Below are 24945 nucleotides of genomic sequence, written 5' to 3'. Positions count from 1 at the left end.
CTAGTGGGACTGACTACTGGAAGCTGGCCCAAGAGGTATTGGGTGACGACGCCGGGGTGAGCTCGTTAGGGGCGGAAGTGACCCTTCAGTGCAAGCAACTGGACGAGGTCACGTACGCGGACGACGTCGTCTCTGCCGTCAGAGACCAGTGCGTTACAGAGGTCGACAAGACCTCTGTACGTCTAAGAGGCGATCCCTTTGGCACGCAGGTAGCCTACCTTAAGTTACCGGTTGCGGAAGCCAAAAAGGTAATGGAGCGAGGGAAGTTGAAGATCGGCTGGTCAGTATACCCAGTGAGCAAACTCCAGCCGCCTTCAGTGGACAGGTGCTATCGGTGCTTAGAGTTGGGACACAAGTCCTACAACTGTAAGGGCCTAGACCGTAGCAACCTGTGTCGTCGTTGTCGTGAGGAAGGGCACAAGGCGCATGAATGTGATGAGGCACCAAAGTGCCTTATCTTCGTCAGCAAAAAGCAAGCCTGTAACCACGTTATGGGTGGGTCTTCGTGTCCCATCGGAAAGAAAAATAAGAATAAGCCGTGCAAGTGACACAGCTGAATCTTAACCACTGTGCAACTGCCCAGCAGCTGCTGTGGCAGTCGGTCTCGGAATCGAGGACCGATGTCGCCCTTCTGTCCGACTCGTACTACGTCCGTGTCGTTAACGGCAATTGGGTGGCGGAAGGGTCTAGGATGGCGGCTATTTGCACGACGGGACGTTACCCGAACCAAGAGGTGGTACATCAAGAGCAGTAAGAGAGCGTGTTTCGACAACCTGGCGAAGGAGCCAACGTCATTCCGTGGGGTGACGCCTACAGAGTAGGGATGGCCAAGACCAAAGGGAGCTCTTCACCCCCCGAACGGTCCCCGGATAGGTTGGCGTGGATTATTGAGGTACTCTTCCCGTCACGAACCACAAGTCCCTGGCCTACTGCACCGCAAGGCAATATGGGTGCGGCCGAAATGGTGGCTCCGGTGACGAACGAAGAGTTACTCGCGGTGGCCAAATCCCTGAAAACGAACAACGCTCCAGGGCCTGATGGAGTTCCGAACAGCGCTCTCAAGGCAGCAATCATAGTGAACCCGAACATGTTCAGGCTAGCTATGCAAAGATGCCTATATGAGTGTAGATTCCCCGACAGATGGGAAAGACAGAAATTGTGTTGTTGCCAAAGCTCTGAATCCGCCGACCCATCGACGCATAGACCAATCTGTCTTATAGACACGACGGGCAAGTTGCTAGAGAGGATCAACCTCAACAGGCTGACCCCGTACTCAGAGGGTACTAACGGCCTAGCAATCAGTTCGATTTTCGCAAGGGTAAGTCCACGTTGGACGCTATCCCGAGCAACACACATGTGGCATAGAAGTTTCTGCAACCTATATATAACTGAATTTGGTTACATTTGAGTTGCAGCAACCAAATCAGTCCGACTTGTGCTGCTAGGGATTACTTCGGTGGTAAAGACCACCGAGATAGCGATCCAACGGAGAAGACGAGGTATTCGATACTGCACGTTAGTGACACTTGATGTGAAGAACGCATTCAACAGCGCAAGCTGGGATGCCATCGCGCTCTCGCTACACCGGCTTAGCCTGCCGGTGGGCCTGTACCTGATTTTGGAAAGCTATTTCCAGAACTGTGTACTATTATACGAGACCGATGCCGGTCAGAGAAGCGTACCTATTACCGCAGGAGTTTCGCAAGGTTCAATACTGGGCCCGGTATTATGGAACCTTATGTATGACGGGGTTCTGAAGTTAAAGTTCCCTCCTGGTGTTAAGATCGTCGGCTTCGCCGATCCTTGGAGGTCAACGGGGAGTCAATTCCCGAAGTAGAACTGACCGCAGCACACACGGTCAGCACGGTGGAGGATTGGATGAGCGTTATCGTCAACAACCACAAGTCGGTTCAACATGCAGTGATTCATCAAAGCGGAGTTTGAAGCTCCTTGTGGTTGTAATAGACGACAAGCTGACCTTCACCAGCCATGCCAACTATGCGTGCAAGAGGGCTTCGACTGCTGTTGCGGCATTTTCGAGGATGATGGCCAACAATTCCAAGATGTGTGCCAGTAGACGTAGGCTAGAACTAGATTGCAGTTTTAAAAATCTTTCATTGGAATTAATAGTCCCTTCCAGATTTTTGCACCACTCGTTTTTGACAACATCGATTTTGGAAACAACAAAGATATTTGTTTTGCTTTAGAGGCAAACCTTCTTTTATTAGTATGAAATAGGATTAATAAAACCAAAAGTGAATGTCCTTAAGGTTTGTATGCATTTATGGGCTCTGTTCGAATAGTGGGCACTTCCACAGAAATAACTAAACTAAACTAAACTAAAAGCTCACAATAATTTCCTTATAATGTTACACTTGTCAAGCGGGGTGGCGTAGATAATACATATTAGGTAGGCTTGATTTGTTCGTTAATGACAGGCCTACCTCCCCCTTCTGCTGGATGCAACCTATTGGAATGTATTACTGAGCGGGTCGGAAGGACCTGGCCCAGGGAATAGGACTCTTAGGGTCAGCTTACAGGGCTGTTCAAGGACACAAATAAAACACGTTCTTTTTCTTCTTTATGCTATGTATTATTTTCCATTTACGTTTGTGTGTGTTTCTGTTTGGCGTGTAGTTTGCGGTCGACCGATGCTTGAGCTCTTAGGGCCCCCGGGATTGTTGGAAACGATTGGATGGATGCTCAGCATGCCCTCCAGGTAGCGAAAACCGGGTAAAGTCCCAGATAGGGCTTTTTTGGCGTCGAACGTCTGGACGATGCGGTTTCAACTTTGTCGGGGGTCTCACCAGTATTCCTCAGGCGAAAGATAATGGGTCCTGGTAGTCGAGTTATGGGTTAGGTATATCCAGTATTTTGCGCTCGGTAATGGCGGCGTGAGTTTCCTACAGTTTGACGTTCAAGAGGTAGAAAACATTGGAACTCATCTAGTTTGCAATGGATCATGAAAAATTTGTAGAACAGCAAACGTCAACTACTTTGAACAAAAACAAGCATTTCCAATTGGTCGGGGTTCAACCAAACCGCACCAAGCGGCTTTTCGACTGACTTTTGATATTTTGTTCGTTCAAGAAAAACGGAAGTTGTTTCATATCAATTTAAGCATACATTTGCAGTAGGCTATCCTCAGTTATGGGGTTGAGGGATATCCAATACGATTTGTGATCAATTAAATCTGATAAACGAAAGTTTGAGCAGAGAAATTGGTAATTTTTCGTTGGCGCTTGGTGTGTTTTGGCTGAATCCCGACCAATTGGACTTGATTTTGGTTAAAAAAATTTCATCAATATTTTCTCATTTTCAGGCATAAAATAGGTCAAACGAAGATAATGTAAGAACCTTAGGCCAGCCGCTTAATAAACGACTCCTGAATATTTTTTTCTAGATCTTTGAATGAGGCTCCAAGCACTTTACCTGAAATATCTGTATGCAAGTGATATCTTCAAGTCACAAAACCGGTTAATTCCGGTTAATTAACGATTTTAAAAAGATGAATGATGATACATAAGCGATTCCACGGGAAAAGAATAGAGTTGAAAAAAAAAGTTGTCCAATTTCGCTCAAAATCGCTTGGTATGTTTTTCATCGAAAATAATTAGACCCGTTTTTTATTTTTCTATGAGGGTGACCATGTTCGATTTAGGGTAACCAGAAAAATCGCTATTTTTCAAAATTTTTATCGGGCAGAAAACTTGAAATTTTTGAAAAAAAAATTAACTCAAATATGGAACGATGAACATTCCTAATTTTTCGATATGTTATGTAAAAATGTTTGAATTTTGATAAAAGAAATATTAAAATATATAGTCGTTGTGGTCCAACATTTCAAAAATCATAAAAAACGAATATCTTGACCATTTTAGCAAATTGGGTACACCAATACACCAAACCAAAATTTTTAATAAGAACTAGAAGTAAAAAGCTTTTTATCCATAAAAAAACATTGCAAATCGATACAGTGGTTCAAAAATTATGTTAAAATAAAAAAAATCGAAAAAATAGCGATTTTTCTGGTAACCCTATTTCGAACATGGTCACCCTCATAAAAAAAAATACGGGTCTAATGATTTTGCATGAAAAACATACCAAGCGATTCTGAGCAAAATATGACAACTTTTTTTTCAACTCTATTCTTTTCCCGTGGAATCGCTGTATATAGATCTTCGGCAGTTGACACAGGGTACCACTTCTGCAGTAAGGTTTAATATGGATTATGAGAATGTCCCAACTGGGCTAGGCGACCATCAGGTTTTCTTCTAAAAATAAGTATGTGAATGCACTGATGTTGTGACTTGTAGACATTAGCTTCAAAGTTGTAAGAATGAGGAATGTTTCAGAAGTCTTTGAAGCCCACACCAGCTTATGTTATTCAAATGAACGACTTTTCTAACTCATGATAGTTGATGTTTATTTTCAAAATTTAATAATCCAATGCAAACTAGATGAGTTCCAATGTTGTCTACCTCTTGAATGTCAGATTGGAGGGAACTCACGCCGCCATTACCGACCACAACATACTGGATAGTCGGCAACTCACGATATGGGATTACGAAACTCACGATATGGGATTACTTAATATTGAGCTATAAGTTTTAGAATTTAGTTGGTGGGTAACGGATAAGTTGCTAAATTTTTCCATCTTCTCACTTGGCGCTCTATGTAGATCAGAAAAGACTTTAGTTAAATGCAACCCAGTAGCTAATACCTACTTTTCCCTTTTTCATTTCATATTCCGTAATCGTTGTATTGAATGTGGCAATCCTTTTTATTCCCTTTGGCTCATTATTTTCTTATGTAACGTCAAGTGGTGTGAGTGATTTTTAAATTAATTATACTAACAATACTAATATAACAATGTTTACTAATAATAACACCAAAATTAATAACATTTGAAACAAGTAATACTTGTGGACACTCTCATCTCCTGTCACGGGACAAATATTTTTTGAGATTTTTGTAGCATGCCATTCATCCTTCGCGTTTCTTTAGATATTGAAAGGGGCAGATATGAAAACATCACATTTCTAATTGCAAATGAGAAATTGCCGTACTGGTCCTACGTCTTTGCTGGCAAAGCTAACTTCAAACTGATAATGCTTTTCTTTCAATGTGGGAGAAACTAGTTATACATATTTACGTCTGTTTTATCAAAAGATAAATTGAATTATAAGACCAATATTTGAGTTCTGTCCAACATGTTCCGATGCCGATCTAAGCTCTATAGTTCAAACCGTTCGAACTGTAGAAAACCATTAGTTTATTTATGGCACCCTACTTGCCCCACTTCCGATTAGTTTTCTCATTTCACAGTGGTCCACTCCATACGGTTGAATCAGTTTCAACACAACTTTTTTTCTTCTCCTCAATCTGCTCCTCGATTCCCCATCATCCAATATCCGTTCTAATCATCAACTGCCACGAAGCCTTAGATGAACTGAGACGATATTATCCGAATTTTGCCCTCTAGGGGGCGTAGCTCGAGAAAATCGATTACCGATTCAGATTCCTGCACGGGGAGGAGAGAAAAAGGTCACCAGGAAAAGTTATTCCACTGCTTCGCTCCATATGTTCGAGGTTAACCTGGAATTTCGCCCGCACCGAACCCACCGACCCATCCATCTTTCGAGGGCCAAATCCGTCTGGGGCCTGCTGCCCGTGTGACGGAAGAAGATTGTGGTGATAAATAAAGAAGAATTATGTGTTACCTGTTCCCAGGATCACCGCCAGATCTCAGCACCAATCCTAGAAGAACGGCGAAAAACCGGAGCAGGTCCTTATCGCTAACTATAATCACACCGCGGGGGGCAATTCCTCCCCGCAAGAGAGAAGGGTAATTTCGAGTTCGAGCCATTTCGGTTATTGAATATCTTCTTCTGCGGGGGCAGGGTTGGCAAAGAATGAGTGCCATTTTAGTTTGTTTGTTTGCACGAGAGTAAAGTCTCCTCGGAGTAGAAGGGGAGTTCCGGGAGGCTCAGGTGTCGAGAGATAATTAGTGCCATAATAAATTGTTTTTGTTCCTCTGTCTGTTGCTGGCTTTGGCGTCGACTGGGGGCTGACGGGCGGCGTAGGAAGTTTTTCCATCAAAAGCGACCACTGGTGTCGGGGGTGGGGGAAAGAATAAACAAACCAAACCCTTTTTATTGGTCAGGAAATGCCACACATATTGGAACGTGTTGGGATGAAATTTATGGGCTACCGACTGGGGTGCGCAGGTGGGAAATTGGAACCATCGAATTTTACTCCTGTGGAGAAAACGGCCTGTGGGGACATTTTGTAGTTTTCAATTGGTTAGTCCTCAGTTTTTATCACTAAAACTGCTCCATTTTGAAAACTTATATGTATAAACATTAGTGTAAACCAAGAGGACAGGACAGAGCCATGAACTATAGCAGTATGGATCGTTGCATGTTTCGGGCCGCTTTAGCAGATGACGTATTGATATACGTGTTTCGACCTCAACCTCGACCATTGCCGAGTCGAGACAAGTACGAGACACTGAAGACGCCCAAGCAGCACAAATTGTTTCACTACTGAACATTTCACTGTGTTGCAACTATTCGGAAAGAAACAATCTTTGGGTATGTGCCATCAAATATAACTCTCTTGCAATCTAAAAAGCGCAAGAGGTGAAAAGCGGAAAATAAAAATAAAAATATAAAACTGGATGCGATGTATGGATTTTGTGATTGATAGTCCTTCACTCTACCACGGCATCATTCAACACTTCGAAAGGACTGCATGTTAACTCACAATAAAAATCATACGATTATGAAGTTTTGAACTCGGGTTTCCTGTTACTTGATTGCACCATCACAGGAAAAAATGTGAGTTGTCAAAACGTTTAACGACGCTAAATTAAACATGAAGAGACATTCAACTTATCTGCAACTTAATTTAAACAAACAATTAAATTTTGAAAACCGCATTGAAGTTACATGGTAAAAAATATGAAGCTCAATGATTTTGTTTCGTGTTTGCAACATAAAGTGCAGTATTCTTTGTTTGTTTCCAAATGTCAAAAACGTACTGCATTGCAATTTTAATGAAACATTGATCACAATTCGAACGTTTTTGACATCTTGATGCAACTTGTTCGTGCTTTAATGTTTTTCCAATGCCTTTAATGAAACTGAATAGAAACAAGGTGCTTTTATGAAGATGTTGCGTGTGCTACCCTGGGCGGTAAATCCCTTGGAAAATGAAAAATGCCGGCGCTAAAATATGGTTTTACCGATCCAGCTGAAATTTCGTACAGGCATTATCCCTAGTAACGCAGTTCGGATAAATTTGGTTGTACAGATTTAACTGCGGTAAAAGTGCTGGACAATCGATGTCCACCAGCGGATCACGCCACCTTAGAAATCGTAGAACGTATCTTAGAAACTTTCGTTGGACGGATTCAGGTGACATGGAAAGGGGAATAGGAGATGATTCCAGTATTCATCGCATAAAGAAATAGAAAAGTGATCTAAAGCTTAACGGATCACAGAATTCGTCGGCAATTTTGAAAACAATTGACGATTAACTCGGGTTACAATGTCATATGCCATCGTAGTGAGGTATGAGTGTCAGTCCGCTATCCAGGATAAAGCCAAGATCCTTAATGTGCTAAACCCGAGTAAGCCATCTTCCAGACAGGACATAGCCGAAGATTATTGGTGCGTTTTTCGGTGAGGTGATATAAAATGATGTTGCATTTTTCGTTAAATCCAGAAGGTTTCTTGAGCACCAGTCAGCAAAATCACACAACATATTTTGCAGGTCGATGCAGTCTGTCAGATTTTTCATAACGTAATATATTTTGGAATCGTTTGCGTAGAATAGACGGCAACCTTGTGACAGCAGCAGGAAACTATCATTAATGAAGTTCGAGAATAGTAGAGGATCCAGGCAAAAATATTAAAGCACAAGATAGTCCACTCTTCAATATCCCGTACAGGTCACTGGCGAACAACTGTTCCTGCACATAGCGGTAACTAGTGATCACAAGCTCAAAAGCCTACCTTTTTTAAATTTATTAAGTTAACATTGGCTTTTACTGACGTTTTAGTTTTTTCAACTTCTTGTTGTTTTATTTGTTTTGAGTTTCTAAAAACAAATTGATTCCATGTAAATCCGGACAGAAATATGGAACTCTTGATTTGATTCATGATTGAATTTATGAGTTTGAATAGTATTCGAGAAAAAATATAAGTTGAGCGAAGGAAAGGCTGTTCTTGCGTACTTCTGCACAATCACCTACATGCTGAAATGACTCAAGCAAGTCTTCTCTTCCAGTTCATGTTGGTGGTTCTTTTTCGTAAGCTCAAAATTCCGAGGACAAAACTTTATTGTGATTCGAATGGAGCACCGCTCTGGCAATCATTTGATATTCTAGACATCGACAAAGATTTTTTGCTTCATGATCTTTTTCAGCTAAGGCTACATAGTGGACCTCTTGATCTGCAGACCCTGACACTACCACATAGCCCACTCTAGATCCATACCAGTGGGTCGAACATACTGGATGACATTGCTCATAAATCATGGTCAACTTTGTTTTAGTTTGGGGGGAATGGTCTTGCTTGACTACCCTATTCAAATGTTGAGTATTTCATAAAAACTACATTATTACATACCGAAGCTTATTTTTCAGAATAAAGTGATGTATGGACGAAACTTCCGCAACACTCGAAGGAAATTAAAGGAAAAATGAATTGGGCTTATATTTAAAATTTATACTACCCCCAGAAGCACCTAAAATTATTTTTCTGGTTTTCAGGCATTTTTTTCAGCTAAATCTAATAAAAAGTCATAGAATAAGCCCTCTAAACATCCTAGTATCAATGACAAAGTGGTAGATAATAGTCTAAAGAAGCTATCAACCAGGGTTGTGTTGAATCATTCTCACACGATAATGATTGGAGTTATCAATTGATAACATCTCAGGTGTGAAAAGTAGGCGAGTTTGCCTTAGCGATAACTTTTCCAATTTTGGAATCAATTGATAATAAACACAAAATTATCAATTAAATTTAAACCTTTCCAATACAAATTTAATGTCAACAATGAAGGTCATTCTGATGCTTGGCATTGTGTTTTATTTTTAGGTAGAGAAATAAGTTTAAAAAGTAACGGTAAGTGCTTAAATCGAGATACAATTGTCGAACGATTCTCACTCGCTAGCGAGTTTTTATCAATTGATAATTTGGATTTGTGATCGCATGAGAGTGTTGCTCATCCTCGATTATTCGAAAATTTGATTTTTTTTCCCATGCCTGCTATCAACGACTAATCCTTTTATTATGTGGAGTTAAATTTATGCACTCAGACGATATTTTTACGAACAAGTCTGAAAAATCACAAATCTCGTTTGATGCACCTCTAAATCTCCATGGATTTGACTGAAAATTGGTCAGGAGACTCCATTTAAGATACTCATTGAAATAAAGGGGTGGCACTTTGAATTTAGAATACTTTTGAAAATGGTGAACAGGTCTAACCAATAATAGTGAGGCTTTCCTATAATAGTGAATCCCATAAAAAAAAACAATGGGATTCACTATTGTGGGAACAGAATTTAGCTAATACCGCTATTACTTGGCCATGTACCAGTTAATGGAGGAAGCGATTTTGAAAAGAAAGAAAAAATTTTTTGGAAGTATCAACAATCTGCCAATATATTTACATCACAGGAAATATATTCATATCAATAGTTATGAATTAAACAATTTTGACCTGTCAGTAATATCACTATTACCGGTACACCAACCCTATAAACACAGCTAATACCAAGATGAATCGATCACTGTGTTAATCTTGCAAATCGGTCCATTCGTTTATGAGTTATATTGAATGAAAGGAAATGTAATTTTATTTATATATTTAGAAAAAAAGATTCAGTAATGATCGAAATTTCAAATTTTTACTGATGACGCGAATGTACAACTCAAAGACTTCTGCTAATTTCAACACAGCGTGATAAATCATAGATAAGCGGCGTGATGGAAATATTCGCGACGCTATGATAAAAAACTGTCGCCATCGGCAGCGTGGCGTGATGGCGCACACCACTGGTAGCAATGTCCCTGGCTGCAAGTGGTACAGGTCGGACTCGATTATCCGGGGTTAGATTTTACGGAATTTTAGAATCGATTAACCACAGTATTTTTTTCTCCGATTTTTTTTAATTTGGTTTTTCAAATTTCGATGTTATAATCTATCTATATAAATTAAAATTAGTTTAGGTTCCCTTCGTGACTCACTCACGAACTCACGAACGGGTTAACCGATTTGCAAAATTATCTCCCTAATCGATTCATCTTGGGATCCGTAAGGTTTGTATGTACAAAAAGTTGGTTAATTTAACGAGGGAAGGCCAACTTCCGTGATCATTTCCCAAGGCTCTCATAGATGTGAAACATTTATCTGCAGTACAAATAGCACGTGTTATCAAAGCATTCATCGTCACAATTCTTCACGTGGCGGCTGGATTTTTCAAAAAATATCAAAGTAGCTTTTTTTCTGCCGGTTGTTGTCTTAGGCGACTATCTGGCGTTCATTTTTTGTTACGATTAAAAACTCAAAGGTGCGGCCCAATCGGGTTGTACGCAAAGGTGACGTAGGACTACGTAGCTATTCAAAATTGATGGTATTTGCCATAATAATTTGTGTCGTTTTATTAACATTGATCAAACTGCTCGGAGGCCAACTAAATCAAGAAGTCGAATAGTTGTTCCCAGTTGGATGGACTTTGAGTCTATAACCGTGGAATTAACATGACTCATCGGCCGCTGAAGCCACTTGACTGGCTTTCTGGTTTGGTTTAACGCGACTTCTGATTCTGCTTATTTCTCCTTTATTCCAACCATTTTTGAGGATGGTGTCCCCCAAAAAGGTTTTTATACAACAGAAGGTTGATCCGACAATCCGATATGAACTTTCTTCAAAGTGCAAAACTCAATCGTAACTAGCAAATTTGATAGCGCGGCGGAGGGAGATGATGCAATTAATTTGAACGGATGGAATCACTAACAGCAACCAAGCTACCACGCCAAACCCGATGCCGCCGAAACAATCCATTTTCGAAATTAATTCTTTCTTTCCATAAAATGCTGGTCCTGAGAAGAACCAATTTTCTTTTCCCAATGCGTCTTTCCAATAACTAACTGCATCCAAACGTTTGTCAGCACCCTGCGTTGAAATTGTCCAACCGCCACTTTATGATTTTTCGCCAAGCCTTCACCATTTGGAATAAATTTTCAGCATTGCCACTGCTACCCACGCCTTCGTGCTGCTGTGTCCGCTCCGCTGCATCACATTTTGTCCAACCGCTCATTCCGCTCTTTCCGCGGAATCCCGATCAAAATGGCTCGCGCGCGCCGGAAAGCAGCTTTATTCTTCATTAGATATAAGAAAGCTGCTTTTCGGCGCGCGAGCCATTTTGATCGGGATTCCGCAGCAGACAACGGACCGCTCGGAGAATGACAAATTCTAAGAATCCTTATGATATGTTGGTTATCTAGGATGCGTTTTGTTGCGAGGATAACAACAGAAATTTTACTCAAGACGAAGTTTCTTCATATTACAAAACATTATCTCTTGGCATCTGTCTGTCCGAGCGACGTTCACCGATGGGTGGTTGATGTGAATAGTTTCCACTGGGGTGGCATCAGTGGTGGAAATACTCGCTTCACGAGCAAGAAAAGAGTGTAATTGTGCCTACAAAAAATGCCACACTCGCGCGAACCTGCTGCCTGCATTTTTCTTGTGCTTGCTTTGTTCGCGAGTACGGGCAGAGCAAAGTAAAAAAAGCAGGGCAGTATTTTGTTCGGGAGTAATAATCACGGTCGCGAGTATTTGTGGTTATTTCGAATACGATGGATAAATTTCACTTGTGATAAATACAATAACTATAAACAAAGGTGTTCTTGCTTGAACACCTCGGACATCCGTGATAAACATGTTCCGAAGTTGTATAATGACATTTTGCAAATTAACCCGAATGACTCGCGAAGCTTCACGAACATTTTTCGGGGTTCGTTTTTCTGTTTTCTCTGCGAGTAGTAGGCAGGCAAGAAAAATGCAAAACAAGTGTTTGCGAGTATTTTGCTTTGCCTACTCCTCGTTTTGTGAGCAAGGTTCACAGATTTCCACCACTGGGTGGCATCTTCATTAACATTATACAAAAGCCACCATTTTATACAAAGGGTTGATCCGACTATCCGAAATAATCTTGCTTCAAAGTACAAAACTCAATCGTAAATAGCGAATTTGATAGTGCGTCGGAGGGAGAAGATGCAGTAAATTTGAATGGATGGAATCACTAACAGCCACCAAGCTACCACGCCAAACCCGATGCCACCGAAGCAATTCATTTTCGCAATTAACTCTTTCTTTCCATAAACTGTTGGTCCTGAAAAGAACCATTTTTCATTTCCCAATGCGACTTTCCAATAACTAATTGCATCCAAACGCTTGAAGGTACCTTGCGATGAAATTGTCCGACCGCCACTTTATGATTTTCCGCTAAGCCTCCAAATTTTGGAATAAATTTTTTCATTGCCACTGCCACCCACGCTTTCTTGCTACTGTGTCCGCTCCGCTGCATCGAATAACGAACCGCTCTTTGTGGAATCTCGATCAAAATAACTCGCGCGCGCAGAACAGCAGATTTCTTGTATTTAATAAATTAAGCCCGTTTGCCCCGTAATATGATGTGGGTGCAAATGAAATGTGCACTCATAACGATTAATGAAGGGGCGGGGCTAATGGAATAACTTCATTAGATGTTTTTTTAGATTCAGAAAGCTGGTTTTCGGCGCGCGCGAGCCGTTTTGATGGAAATTCCACAGACAATGTCAGAGAATGTTATTTGTCACTGCCTTGCAAGCGGGAAAAAATGCAAAAATAATAAGAGATTTTAAAAAATTAGGTTTACGTAAAACAAATCAAAACAAGGCACGTTACATTTTTAGCGAAGAGTCCTAGTTGAAAAATGTATCACAAATGAAAAAAAAATGTTTTGCACTTTTCTTCCCAAATTTTTTTTAATAAATCCAAAAACCAAATATTTAAGAAAGGCGAAGTATTTTTCACCCTAATCACGCCATAATCTAACACATAAGATTCAACATAATTATTACCAATGGGAAAAAGTATATCTTTGCCGTCATTTTTGAACGAATTATAACTGAAAATCCATCTTCCAGCAGCTTTCTTGTATTCAATAAATTAAGCCCGTAAATTTGAATGGATGCAATCACTACCAGAAACCAGGCTTCCACGCCAAACGCCGATGCCACCGAGACAGTCCATTTTCGCAATTACCTCTTTCTTTTCATGAAATGTTGGTCCTGAGAAGAATCAATTTTCTTTTCCCAATTCCCATTCCAATAACTAACTGCATCCAACCACTTGTCGACACCTTGCGTTGCAACTGTCCGACCGCCACTTGATGATTTTTCGCTAAGCCTCCAAAGGTTGAAATAGATTTGCAGCATTGCCACACTGCCACCCACTTCGTGCTGCTGTGTCCGCTCCGCTGCATCGAATGTCGAACCGCCTTCTGTGGAATCCCGATCATAATGGCTCGCGCGCGCCGAACAGCAGCTTTCTTGTATTTAATAAATTAAACCCGTAAGCCCCGCCCCTTTGTGAGCTGATATGGGTGTAAATATAATGTGCACTCATAACGATTAATGAAGGAACGAGGCTAATGGAATTAGTTCATTAGATATAAGAAAGCTGCTTTACGGCGCGCGCGAGCCATTTCGATCGGGATTCCGCAGACAACGGACCCTACAACGCAGAATGGCAAATTCTAAGAATCCTATGAAATTTTCTTGATTCTGAATTTGGTTATGAGATGTTTTTTATCTTAGATGCGTATTGTTACGAGGAATAACAGCAGAAATTTCATTCAAGACGAAGTTTCTCCATATTACCAAACATTATCTCTTGGCATCTGTCTGTCCGAGCGACGTTCACCGATGGGTGGTTGCTGTAGAAAGTTTCCACTGAGGTGGCATCTTCATTGATTTTATACAAAAGAAGGTTGATCCGACTATCCGAAATAAACTTTCTTCAAAGTGCAAAGCTCAATCGTAAATAGCGAATTTGATAGCGCGTCGGAGGGAGATGATGTAGTGAATTTGAATGGATGGAATCACTAACAGCAACCAAGCTACCACGCCAAAATTCGATGTCACCGAACCAGTCCATTTTCGGAATTAACTCTTTCTTTTCATAAAATCTTGGTCCTGAGAAGAACCAATTTTCTTTTCCCAATGTTCCGGCACTGGCGGTGCGGGATCGCCACAGTGCTATTTTTATGGTCAACCTTTTCTTCATATGAAATTCTGCTTCGGCGAGGTTGAATGATCTACAGCAACACATCAAGCCCCACCACCAATGCGATGTATTTTCTTTGAAAATGTTATTAGCGCCTCCGTGATGCTGTGTCCGCTCCGCTACGATCGCTTTGATGCGTCTGCTATACGTAAAATCTTGTTCAAACTGAGGATTAGATCCAAACCCGCAAGTGATTGAATTTTGATGTCTGTGCTAGTGATGCATGTACGTGATTGGTTAGTTTACCTATTTCTAAACTTTTTATCAATTATCAATAATAAATAGTTAAAAATCAGTATTTTCAAATAAATGCAATGGTCCAAAAAAATTGAAAATCCATCGAGAAACGGCTTAGATAATAAGTCTTAGTTCAAAGTCTATCATATTTTCGTGACGGTCCCCGATTTTTGCAATCGTAAAGTGTACCCCGTGTACCCCAATATAGAAAACACAGACGTAGTCCTACGTCAAAAACAACTAACAACAAAGGAATCGCTGATAGTCTTGCTGCACACTTCGGACAAATATCCAGTGATAGGGAATACTCTCCAGCATTTCTGGCATATAAAAATAACATCTAACATTCCTTGATACTTATAAATCAGGAAGAAGAAGCCGGATATAACTCAGTATTTTAACGAAACGAGCTTGAAGAAGCAATGGAAGGACTTAAACGATCTTCTCCAGGCCCAGATCGCATTCACTATGCCATGATCACCAAACTGCCAATAGAGTACAAACATCTGCTTCTTAACACATATAACCGATTGTGGAAAGGCTCCGTATACCCAGAAAGCTGGGCCAAATCCATAGTGGTTCCTATATACAAGGGAAAAGGATGAAGAAGTTGTCCAGGAAACTATAGACCAATCTACCTAAATAGTTGCCTTGGTAAGATCCTCGAGAGAATGGTGAACAACCGTCTAATGCACCTAATTGAAGAACGTAGGCTACTTAACGACCACCAATTTGCATTCCGTAAAGGGAAATCTACATCGGACTATCTTGCACACTTTGACACTGCAATTAGAGAAGCTATGCACAAAAAGATCTTTACACAAGCAATCTTTCTCGACATTAGAAAGGCTTACGACACCACTTGGCGTAGGCTGGTACTAAACAAAATCTGTGAGTGGAAAATAGGAGGCAATCTTGTTAAATACATCCAAAAAATCCTGGAACGAAGGACCTTCAAAGTTAAAGCCAACAATACTCTGTCACAGGAAAAAATAATGGAAAATGGCCTATGTCAAGGATCAGTGATAAGTGTTACGCTATTCCTAATTGCAATCGACCATATGCGCAGAGCTTTCTGCCGAAGTTAATGCACTCCTCTTCGCCGACGATGTAGTTCTTTTCGCCTCCGATGGTAACAGGAAAAATCTCACAAAAAAATTACAATCAGCGCTTAAATCGGTTGAATCATGGGAACAACGCACCGGCTTCAAAATCTCTACCGAAAAATGTGTTACCATAGCGTTCAAACAACCGAGATTTATAAAACAAACAAGTCAAAGACTTATATTGAACAATGTCCCTATACCAGAAAAATCATGCCACAAATGCCTAGGAGTAACATTAGATCAACACCTCACCTACAAAACACACATCGAGGAAACAATAGCAGTATGCTCCCAGAGAGTCCAGTTTCTAAGATCCATCGCATCCAGATCATGGGGCGGAGACCGCCAATCCCTGATAAAAATCTATAAAGCAACCGTACTTGAAAAAATACTATGTGCAGCCCCGATCATATCTTCAATTAGCGACACGGTAATCAAACGGTTTGAAAGTTTGCACAACAGCGCTCTACGAATTATCATAGGAGCATTCCATACCAGCCCAATAATAAGCATCCAGGCCGAAGCAGGCATCCCAAATGGTTCTATCACAAACGCCCGAATGACACTCGCCCGAATTCCATTCGCCCGAATGACAAACGCCCGAATAGACCAAACGCCCGAAAAGACCAAACGCCCGAAAAGACCATTCGCCCGAATGGACCATTCGCCCGAAAAGACCATTCGCCAGAATAGATTATATGTCTGAATAAACTCTTCACCTTACTTGATGAAAAGATTTTTGGGACTAATAAAAAGAAATAGCATATTTGATTTCCTACTTATCTCATATTTTGTTGTACACGTCTCTCATGTATTTAAATATTCGTTTCGTTTATGTGTGAAATAATAAGAAAAATAACGACGTTATGTACTTTCTTTTTCATAATATTAAAATAATGACTTGATTTCTTTATATACGTATGCATAAGCTTCACACCTCGGGAATTTGGTCCGCAGATTTTTTCGCCTGGGCACAGGGACCAAAATCCGGCGGAAAACTTTCCCGAGGTGTAGAGCCCCATTTAACATTGATTATAAATAAAAGCTACTCATCACTGTCTTGCAATCCATTCACATAGAAAAAAGTCAGTTTCAATCGCTTAGCATTGTTGAGAGAATCAGATATTAAAATAAGTTTTATGTATGCTGGTCACTTATACCGGTCCACAAACATCCTGAAATGAATTAAAACCTGACGGAATAATTAGAGCTGTAGCGAAAAATTACGTTGCAATGGTATTCATTTAAACCAATCGTCAAAAATAAGAGGCGGAATTAGGGATTCACCCTTCTTTTCTTCATACATTATTCTTTCTAAATGTTTTGAAGACCAAACCAAAGTTTTGTTTTTCAGAAAACATCAGCGATTGGGATTACAATCGGCATACAGGAAGGATTACAGACTTCAACTTGCCTATAAAAAAACCTTAGCACATTTTTCATGTAAAGATATAACAAAGGCATTCAAGGAGGTTCGAAAATCTTGCCCAAACGTTATTTTTTTATGTAAGCAAGTATTATGTGAATGGGGTGTACCCGTTAGGCAAATGGACGTTATACATAAATGACCCAAAGAACAGCCCATGACACAAAGAAGGCAGAATTATGCCAAACGACCATTATGCCTTACGTACATTATCCCTAACGTCCGTAATGTGTAACATCCATTACGCCTAACGTACTTATGCCTAACGTAGTGGACTCATGTGAATAATCACCAATCAACGCACAAAAAGACCACTAGAGACCTACTTTTCTCCCCTTCACTATGGTCGGTCTATGAAAATACCGGTGTCTTTTCATTTCTCACTTCTTACCTCGTACTTTCAATTCTGCCTAATGACTGCTCGGGCTAATGACCATTCGGCCTAGCATCGAAAATACCCTAAACAGTATTTTGAAACAAGGAAGTCCTCCGTTTTACAGCGTTCCAAAACAGTTTCAACTAGAAGAAAGAAATGCGACCACTGATGCCCTACGACCATTGCAGGCTAAGAAGACATCTAAAATAGCAGAAAAGAATGAAAAACTGGACAAACTGGTACGTTCATATATTCCAGGTGATTGGCATATTTTTTCTTTTAATATGATTAGGAAAAATAAGATGTTGTTATAGAATCTGGAGGTATACATAAATATTTATTATTTATTTATTTATTAACAATTACCATATAGCAACATAAATAATCACATATTGATTTTCAATGCTTATGCTACTATGCAACGTCTAATCACCCGATTGAAGCGATTTGGATAGGAAGAGTGGAATCGCCAACTTCCTATTGTTAACATCTCGTGGATAAAGGGCGGGCTCTTCTCCCCATCTATTGGGTCAATCGAGGGCTAGGGGGAGGGAAACGAGGGCTAGATTATATTATTGTATGTACGAACTTTCTTCTGGAAGGAGATTCTCTATTCATCCCGTGGATTCGTATAAGTGTCTCTGCTTATGGAACCACCCCACCCATTTTGGCCCTTCATACAGGAGTTTGATGAAATATAAACAATAATATAATCATGATCAAATCGTTTGTCAGACATGGCCAGTGCTATCGGCAGGTGCCTTGCTACAATAGATGGTAGTATCATCATCATCATCATTATGTTATTATGCAACGTCTAATACCAATAATAATAAATATATGACCTATTCGGGCGAATGGTCTTTTCGGGCGTTTGGTCTTTTCGGGCGAATGGAATTCGGGCGACTGTTACATTCGGGCGTTTGTCATTCGGGCGAATGGAATTCGGGCGAGTGTCATTCGGGCGTTTGTGATAGAATCTCCCAAACATCAGATTTCTTTTGAACCAAAAACTAGCGATATCTGCAGCAAAGGTAGCCAACAATGCTCGTCAACCATCAAACAGCGAAACTGCAGAACTCAGCAGCAACAGTTCAGGGGAACTTTGGAATCAAGGACCAACTACTGAACCAAACACCATAAAAACTAGAAGTAGCCTAATCATCGAAGAACTAGCAACTAACATCCCAGCAAGTAAACCTTTCTACATACCATCTAATCCACCAAGGAAAAGAAAACAAATACTTGTCGATAATACAGTTCTACACGCGAGCCAGACCGGAAACAATCATCTGGATTTAAGACAACTATTTGCTCAGCGAATGCGTACTAAATAGATTCTATACAGTTTTATATACTGACGGATCAAAAACAGACTCCAGAACCGGCTTTAGTGTAATTGTGGAAACGTAATACGTAAACGAACCCATAACTTAATTAGCATCTACAGCGTCGAAACCATGGCAGTTATTGAAGCTCTGAAGTGGATATCAAACCGAGATAGAGTAGGTGCTTTTATCATATGCACCGACTCTATGAGTGTGATAACAACTATCGAAAAGAGAAAGATAAAATCTTCCCTCAAAGATGAAATAACCACACTGTACAATGACATATCCGATAAGGGAACATCCACCTTCTGTTGGATCCCAAGCCACATCGGCATTCCTGGGAATGAAAAGGCTGATACTGAAGCCAAACGAGCCCTCGAGCTTAACACCATTATGCAAAAAATAGTTGATCACAAGGAAATTAAAACCATCATTAAAAAAACCCAGATTAATCCACCTAGCAGTGATGATGCCTTTCTCGTGTATTATAAAATATATTGAAAGAATCACATTAGAAAGGTCAAAAAAGCTCTTTAGGAGAATAGATCACATTTTTTCGATCATTTTGCGTTTTTGCATTAGTTCAAATGTATTGCCACCATTTCCGGAAAAAAAATTTCGGTTTTGAATTTTTTTTTCCAAGGGGGGACTTTTGGGAAAAAACAATGATTTTGCAATAATTCCGATGCAATGTCCAATCGCGCCAATTTTCAATAGCAAACAATGGGACGGCATTCCCCGTCGAATGCAACTTTTTGCGAGTAAATCGGATAATGCTAAGTTCCAAAAAATGTGTCTACAAAATTTGTACACATACACACACACATACATACGCACATACAGACATCGCCTCGAATCGTCGAACTGAGTCGATCGGTATATGAAAATCGGCCCTCCGGGCCTCCTATCAAAATTTTGTTTTTGTAGCAATATTATAGCCTTTACGTATACTTTGTATACGAGAAAGGCAAAAATATGATTAACAAATGGCAATTGGAATGGGAATCAACCAGAAATAACAAATTAAGAGAATGCAAAAATACCACTACACCATTTAGAGAGGCAACAGGAAATCGCAGAGAGGACGTTATACTAACCAGACTACGAATTGGCCATACGCAATTAACGCATGCCTATCTACTAGAAAAACAGATCCACCCAATTGCACAAAATGTAACCAAATTCTTACTGTCAAACACATTATAGTCAACTGTCCAGGATATGATGATGCTCGGGAAAAAATTGGGCTCCAACCAAACATGAGAGAGGCATTGGCCGACGACAGCCGCCAAGCAAAAAAGTGCTATCGTTCCTCAAAGAAATCGCGCTGATAGATGAAATATGACACACAACTACCCAACGGAAAACCTAATATAAAACAGTAGAAATGTTGAAAAATTCAGTTCATCAAGTTCCACGAGTTTTACCAGTAACCACCTCACTGAAAATAGGATACTTCTAATCAAAGGAAGACAGCGTTAAGCACATTGACGATCGGCAGGCCACCGTAATCGAGAACTAGGTACCAGTCCCCAACTCGCCAAATCTTATCATAATAGGATGGATGTTCTGCCAGCGGACCGAATGAGATGTGCCGGCCAATGGTGGCTGTAGATCGAGAAACTATCAAAACTACGCAGAGATATGGCCATTTCCGTAAAACGGTTCCGGGAACATGAAGAAATGATAACAGATCAGAATAATGCAAATATGAGCATCTAACTGTTTGGATTTGCGAGACGATTATTACAGAAACATTTTCAGAACGATGGTGGCCACTGCCACCCTTATAGCAGGTTCCAAGGGTCTTCCAGGAGGAGCCAGTTTTGGCACCATCTGGAACCATGCATATATGGATGTCAAAATTCATGTTTTCCCAAGACGACGAATATAGGATCTTATTCTTATTAAAGATACATTTTGAGGACTGTAAGACTCTCTGGCCAATTCGTAACAGGTGTTCTGCGTAAGTGACATTTGTTCAGGGTGTATGGCCAACCCCGTACCGATTTTACGAAAATGGCCATATCTTTGCGTATACCAAACGAATTTTCGATCTGCAGCCAGCATTGGTCAGCTTATTAGTTCTAGTTTCCAGGGAGAGTATAAAACATGATGGGAGTAAACGTCAGATAAAACGACAAGCAGAAGAAAAAATGCATTTTTAACATATCCTCGGAAAACCCGGAACATCTCCGGTGGCCAAGAGCTAATCTAAGGTTTTGCATGGGGCAAGTATACTAGAAGAGTTTCGGCGTCCGAAGGTCCCATCGAAGGTTTCATCGAAATTTGATCATTCTACGCAAAGTTATGCTGATTTGAACTTCGACAAAATTTTGCCTATCTTAACCTTTTTGTCTAACCCCTGTATTGTATTGAATGTCGACTGCCAATTTTTTTTTTGGTAATTGATCAAATTATTCCGTAAACTCATTTCGTATCAGCATCGTACTAGGCTTTAAGGTATAATTCATTAATTTCGCTTAAGTCTGGGGGAGCCTTTACATTGTTTCCTATTGAAAATTTTATAGATCGGACAATGGTAATGGGCTTGGTGGTCATATGGCTACCGCTTCTGCCTCACACGCAGGAGGTCGTGGGTTCAATCCCAGGCCCGTTCCATTCCTCCTACTTTGTATCTTTTCATATATTTCTCATGTTCTAGTAATCGCTAGAACTGGAAATGTACTTTTATAACGTTTCCATCTTCTATCTCTATACCTACAACTTGATTAGTTCTAGCAGGTAACTGTTAGAATTCGATATGAGCAAAAAAGCTCGTTTCGACATCCAATTAGAATATACACCACCCTTTCATTACTATCACATTGGCTACCCGTTAACCAAGATGAACCTCTGCCATAAAACCTAACCCCCAGATTCCAATAAAATTCAGCAGGAACTCGTGGCGAGTGCAGAGGTGTTCTCGGCTTGCAGTGGGCACATTTGAGGTTGGAGAGTAAATCCCATGCTTCCTTTCATTGGTTCCCTGTGCAATTGCGATTGTTCTGGTCGATCACGGAGTAGCAACTACGAAATGCACGGTCATCATGCTCTCATGCTCTCATTCAATTGCAGATTTGACTTTTTTTTGGTGATTCGATTATCCGCAGTGAAAATAAAATTTATACTCCGGATAATCGAGTCCGACCTGTAATAGCAATAAATGAAAGTGACAAATACATGATTTCCAAACCCACCGCTTCATCCCGGAGTTTGCTTGATTACGCCCTTCAGCTTATTTAGTATTTTTCGTAAAATCCTGTAGCCTTCTGCTATTGGATGTCCTTTTTTCCTGACATGAAAGACCTTCTCAATCCTTTTTATGTTAAAAGCATTATCGTTCAAAAGTATTTACGCTCTAATGGCCTATTTTCCCCAGATCCATTCTACCCTATTAGCTATTCACTATTAGGGAATTAGAGGCACATGGCACAAGCAACAGAAATTCGATGTGGATTTGGCTTGATTGTAACTAATACTATAGTATTGTATACAATTCGGTTTGAAGTGTAACTTGAAACCAATTTTCTCTGAATGAATATTGCCTAATTTATTCGAAATTGTTTTTTGTTCTATCTTTTCAACTCAAATCAAGCTACAAAAGCTTTTGAGTTCCAAACCTGCCAAGACCAAGACCAAGAAATTATAGATTAATGGAAATTCTTGCCTTCCCTTGGCAAGGCACTATGATATGAGGACTATAAACCACGTTTCAGAAATCCCTAATAAATGTCATACTTCGTAGAAGAATAGCTTGAATTGAAATGTATCTGTGAAAAAGGGAGAGATTTCATTCGAAAATCCCAAGTGCATTTAATTTAATCACCCCACTTCAGTTGACATGATTATCTATTCCTGTAGAGGAGACACAATAGATTCATATTTTGCGTTGCGTTGCGTTGCGTTGCGTTGTAACGGAGTATTTCGTAGATTGCATACTGATAGCTGTCATGTATATTCTTTATCTTTCTTACCCCAACTGCTTATGGATTACTATTTGGGAATTAATAGCAACCCAATTGAAGGTCCAAAATGATAAAGCATGAAAGCTACCATTGCTGGCCACGCCAATCTTCTCCGTTACTAGGGAAGAAAGGAAATGCTGATATGCCATCTCCTTAAAGAGAGGCCAGCGACTCACCGACGCCCTCATAGATGTCAAGGAGTTGGATGGTTGGAAGGGAATATAGTTTAAGAGTATCATCATAAGCAAATGATATGATAAGATTGAATACACGTTTGGAATGACCATGCTAAGAAATTTATGTCACTCCATTGATGATTTTGCTGGGATGGGGCAAAGCTATTAAACTTGCCCTGGCTAATAAGCCTAGGTTTAAGCGCCATTGATCGCTCTCTGAAACGAGCAAGAAAGTTAAATATTTAAATCCCTTCCCCCTTTTTGTTTTTAAATGAAATTGTTAGGGAAATATTGATATCTGTATATGTTTTTGTAATGAGCGAGATTCAAATATGTAACTAGACACGTAGTGCATCATGAACGTCACATCACGGCGAACATGCGTACTAATGTGCAAACTGAGTGAAAGAAAGTAATATTCAAGGCTGAGGAGTGAGTTAAAGATATTTTCACCACAAACTACGAAACATTGTCCATAGACCAGAAAATTGCATGATTTCGTCTCATCAAACGAAACGTACGAACCCTGCATAGAAATTTACTTTGGGATATATCACTGTCCTCAAGACACCTTTACCATATTGAACTGCCATTGTAATAGAACTGCCATTGTAATAGTCTAGTCCATGATAAGTAAACATTACTTACCAATTGAAACGAATGGTAGGAGAATATTTGTCGCGCAACTCCAGAAGCAACAAACACCCCACCCGACCACATGATCGTCTAACGAAGGGATAACTTACCATTTGCACCACCGTGTTGGAAGAGCCATATTGCCATATTGGTATATTACCCAAATCCTATTGGGCGAGTTTCGATACCCAAGCGTTCCTTTACCGGAATCACGAGCACTCTCATTCGACAATACGTACTTGTAGTAGACACGTCAACATCCCAGCTCTGCTTCCGCACAGCCTGACAGGAATCCATCAAACCTTTCACCAGCATGTAACATTGGACGCCTGCAATTGCCACACGTATCGGCACACTTCCGGATTACCACCTTTATATGCTCCAAACGTTGTAACCCTCTTCAGATTCTCGTGCAAGCTGTCCATCCATATGAGGTGCAGCAAAACATCACAAGGCATGCGTTCGAATTTCACAGCGTTCAACTCCCGTTTTAAGGGCAAGGCAAAGTGTCCAAGTGTTAGCGATGAATCCTCACCCTGGCCTCTTATGAAAGTCCACGCTGTGCAAAGTTTACGGCATTTTTTCCAGACATCCGGTCATCAAGCTCTTTTGTTCGGTGCTCTCTCCATCGGAGAAGAAATCTGCTATACATGGCCTTCCGCTGCGCTTGCGTATGAAGGCAAGAGATAATTGTCCTGTAGATTTACTCCCACATTCGCGGAGCCAATCAACCGATGAATTGTAAATGTAATATTTAATATTGTAATATTTCAGCCGAATGCAAAAAAAAGAGAAAATACTTGACAGCGGAAAATTATGACCGGTTACGACCGAGACACACTTCGATCAGAAGACAGAATAGATTCATATTGATGGAGAAGAAACCCACAAACCCAGTTCCAAATCATCCAAAAAACGCACTGAAAGAGACATACCGGAGATCCATATCATTGTTACCCTCCGCCGCAGCTCAAGTTGCTCCCATACACAAATCGACCATGGAAACAGACCCCAGAAAACTAACCCCAGCTATGATGAACCGCATCGTTTAGTTATCTATATCTCTGGGACGAAAACTAAGCATTTGTAGCCGGAACCATCATCGCCATCGATCGTTGTTGCCATATTCGTGCTGTACCTACCGTTTCCACCGAGACCGAATCAAAACCGGTGTTCGAAAATGCACTGCAGAGTCGCACAGTCTGGTGTTTGTTCGGCATTCCTCGTGAAATTTTTACAATTGTCCATTTTGTTGAGAGATAGACCGATTTACTCAAATTGCATATTAACAAAATTCATTTTTTTTAAATATGAAAAAAGAGAACTGAATATTTCTATCA

Source organism: Armigeres subalbatus, chromosome 3 (assembly GCF_024139115.2).
Source record: "Armigeres subalbatus isolate Guangzhou_Male chromosome 3, GZ_Asu_2, whole genome shotgun sequence".
NCBI lineage: Eukaryota > Metazoa > Arthropoda > Insecta > Diptera > Culicidae > Armigeres > Armigeres subalbatus.
Note: the sequence above shows the minus strand (reverse complement) of the source record.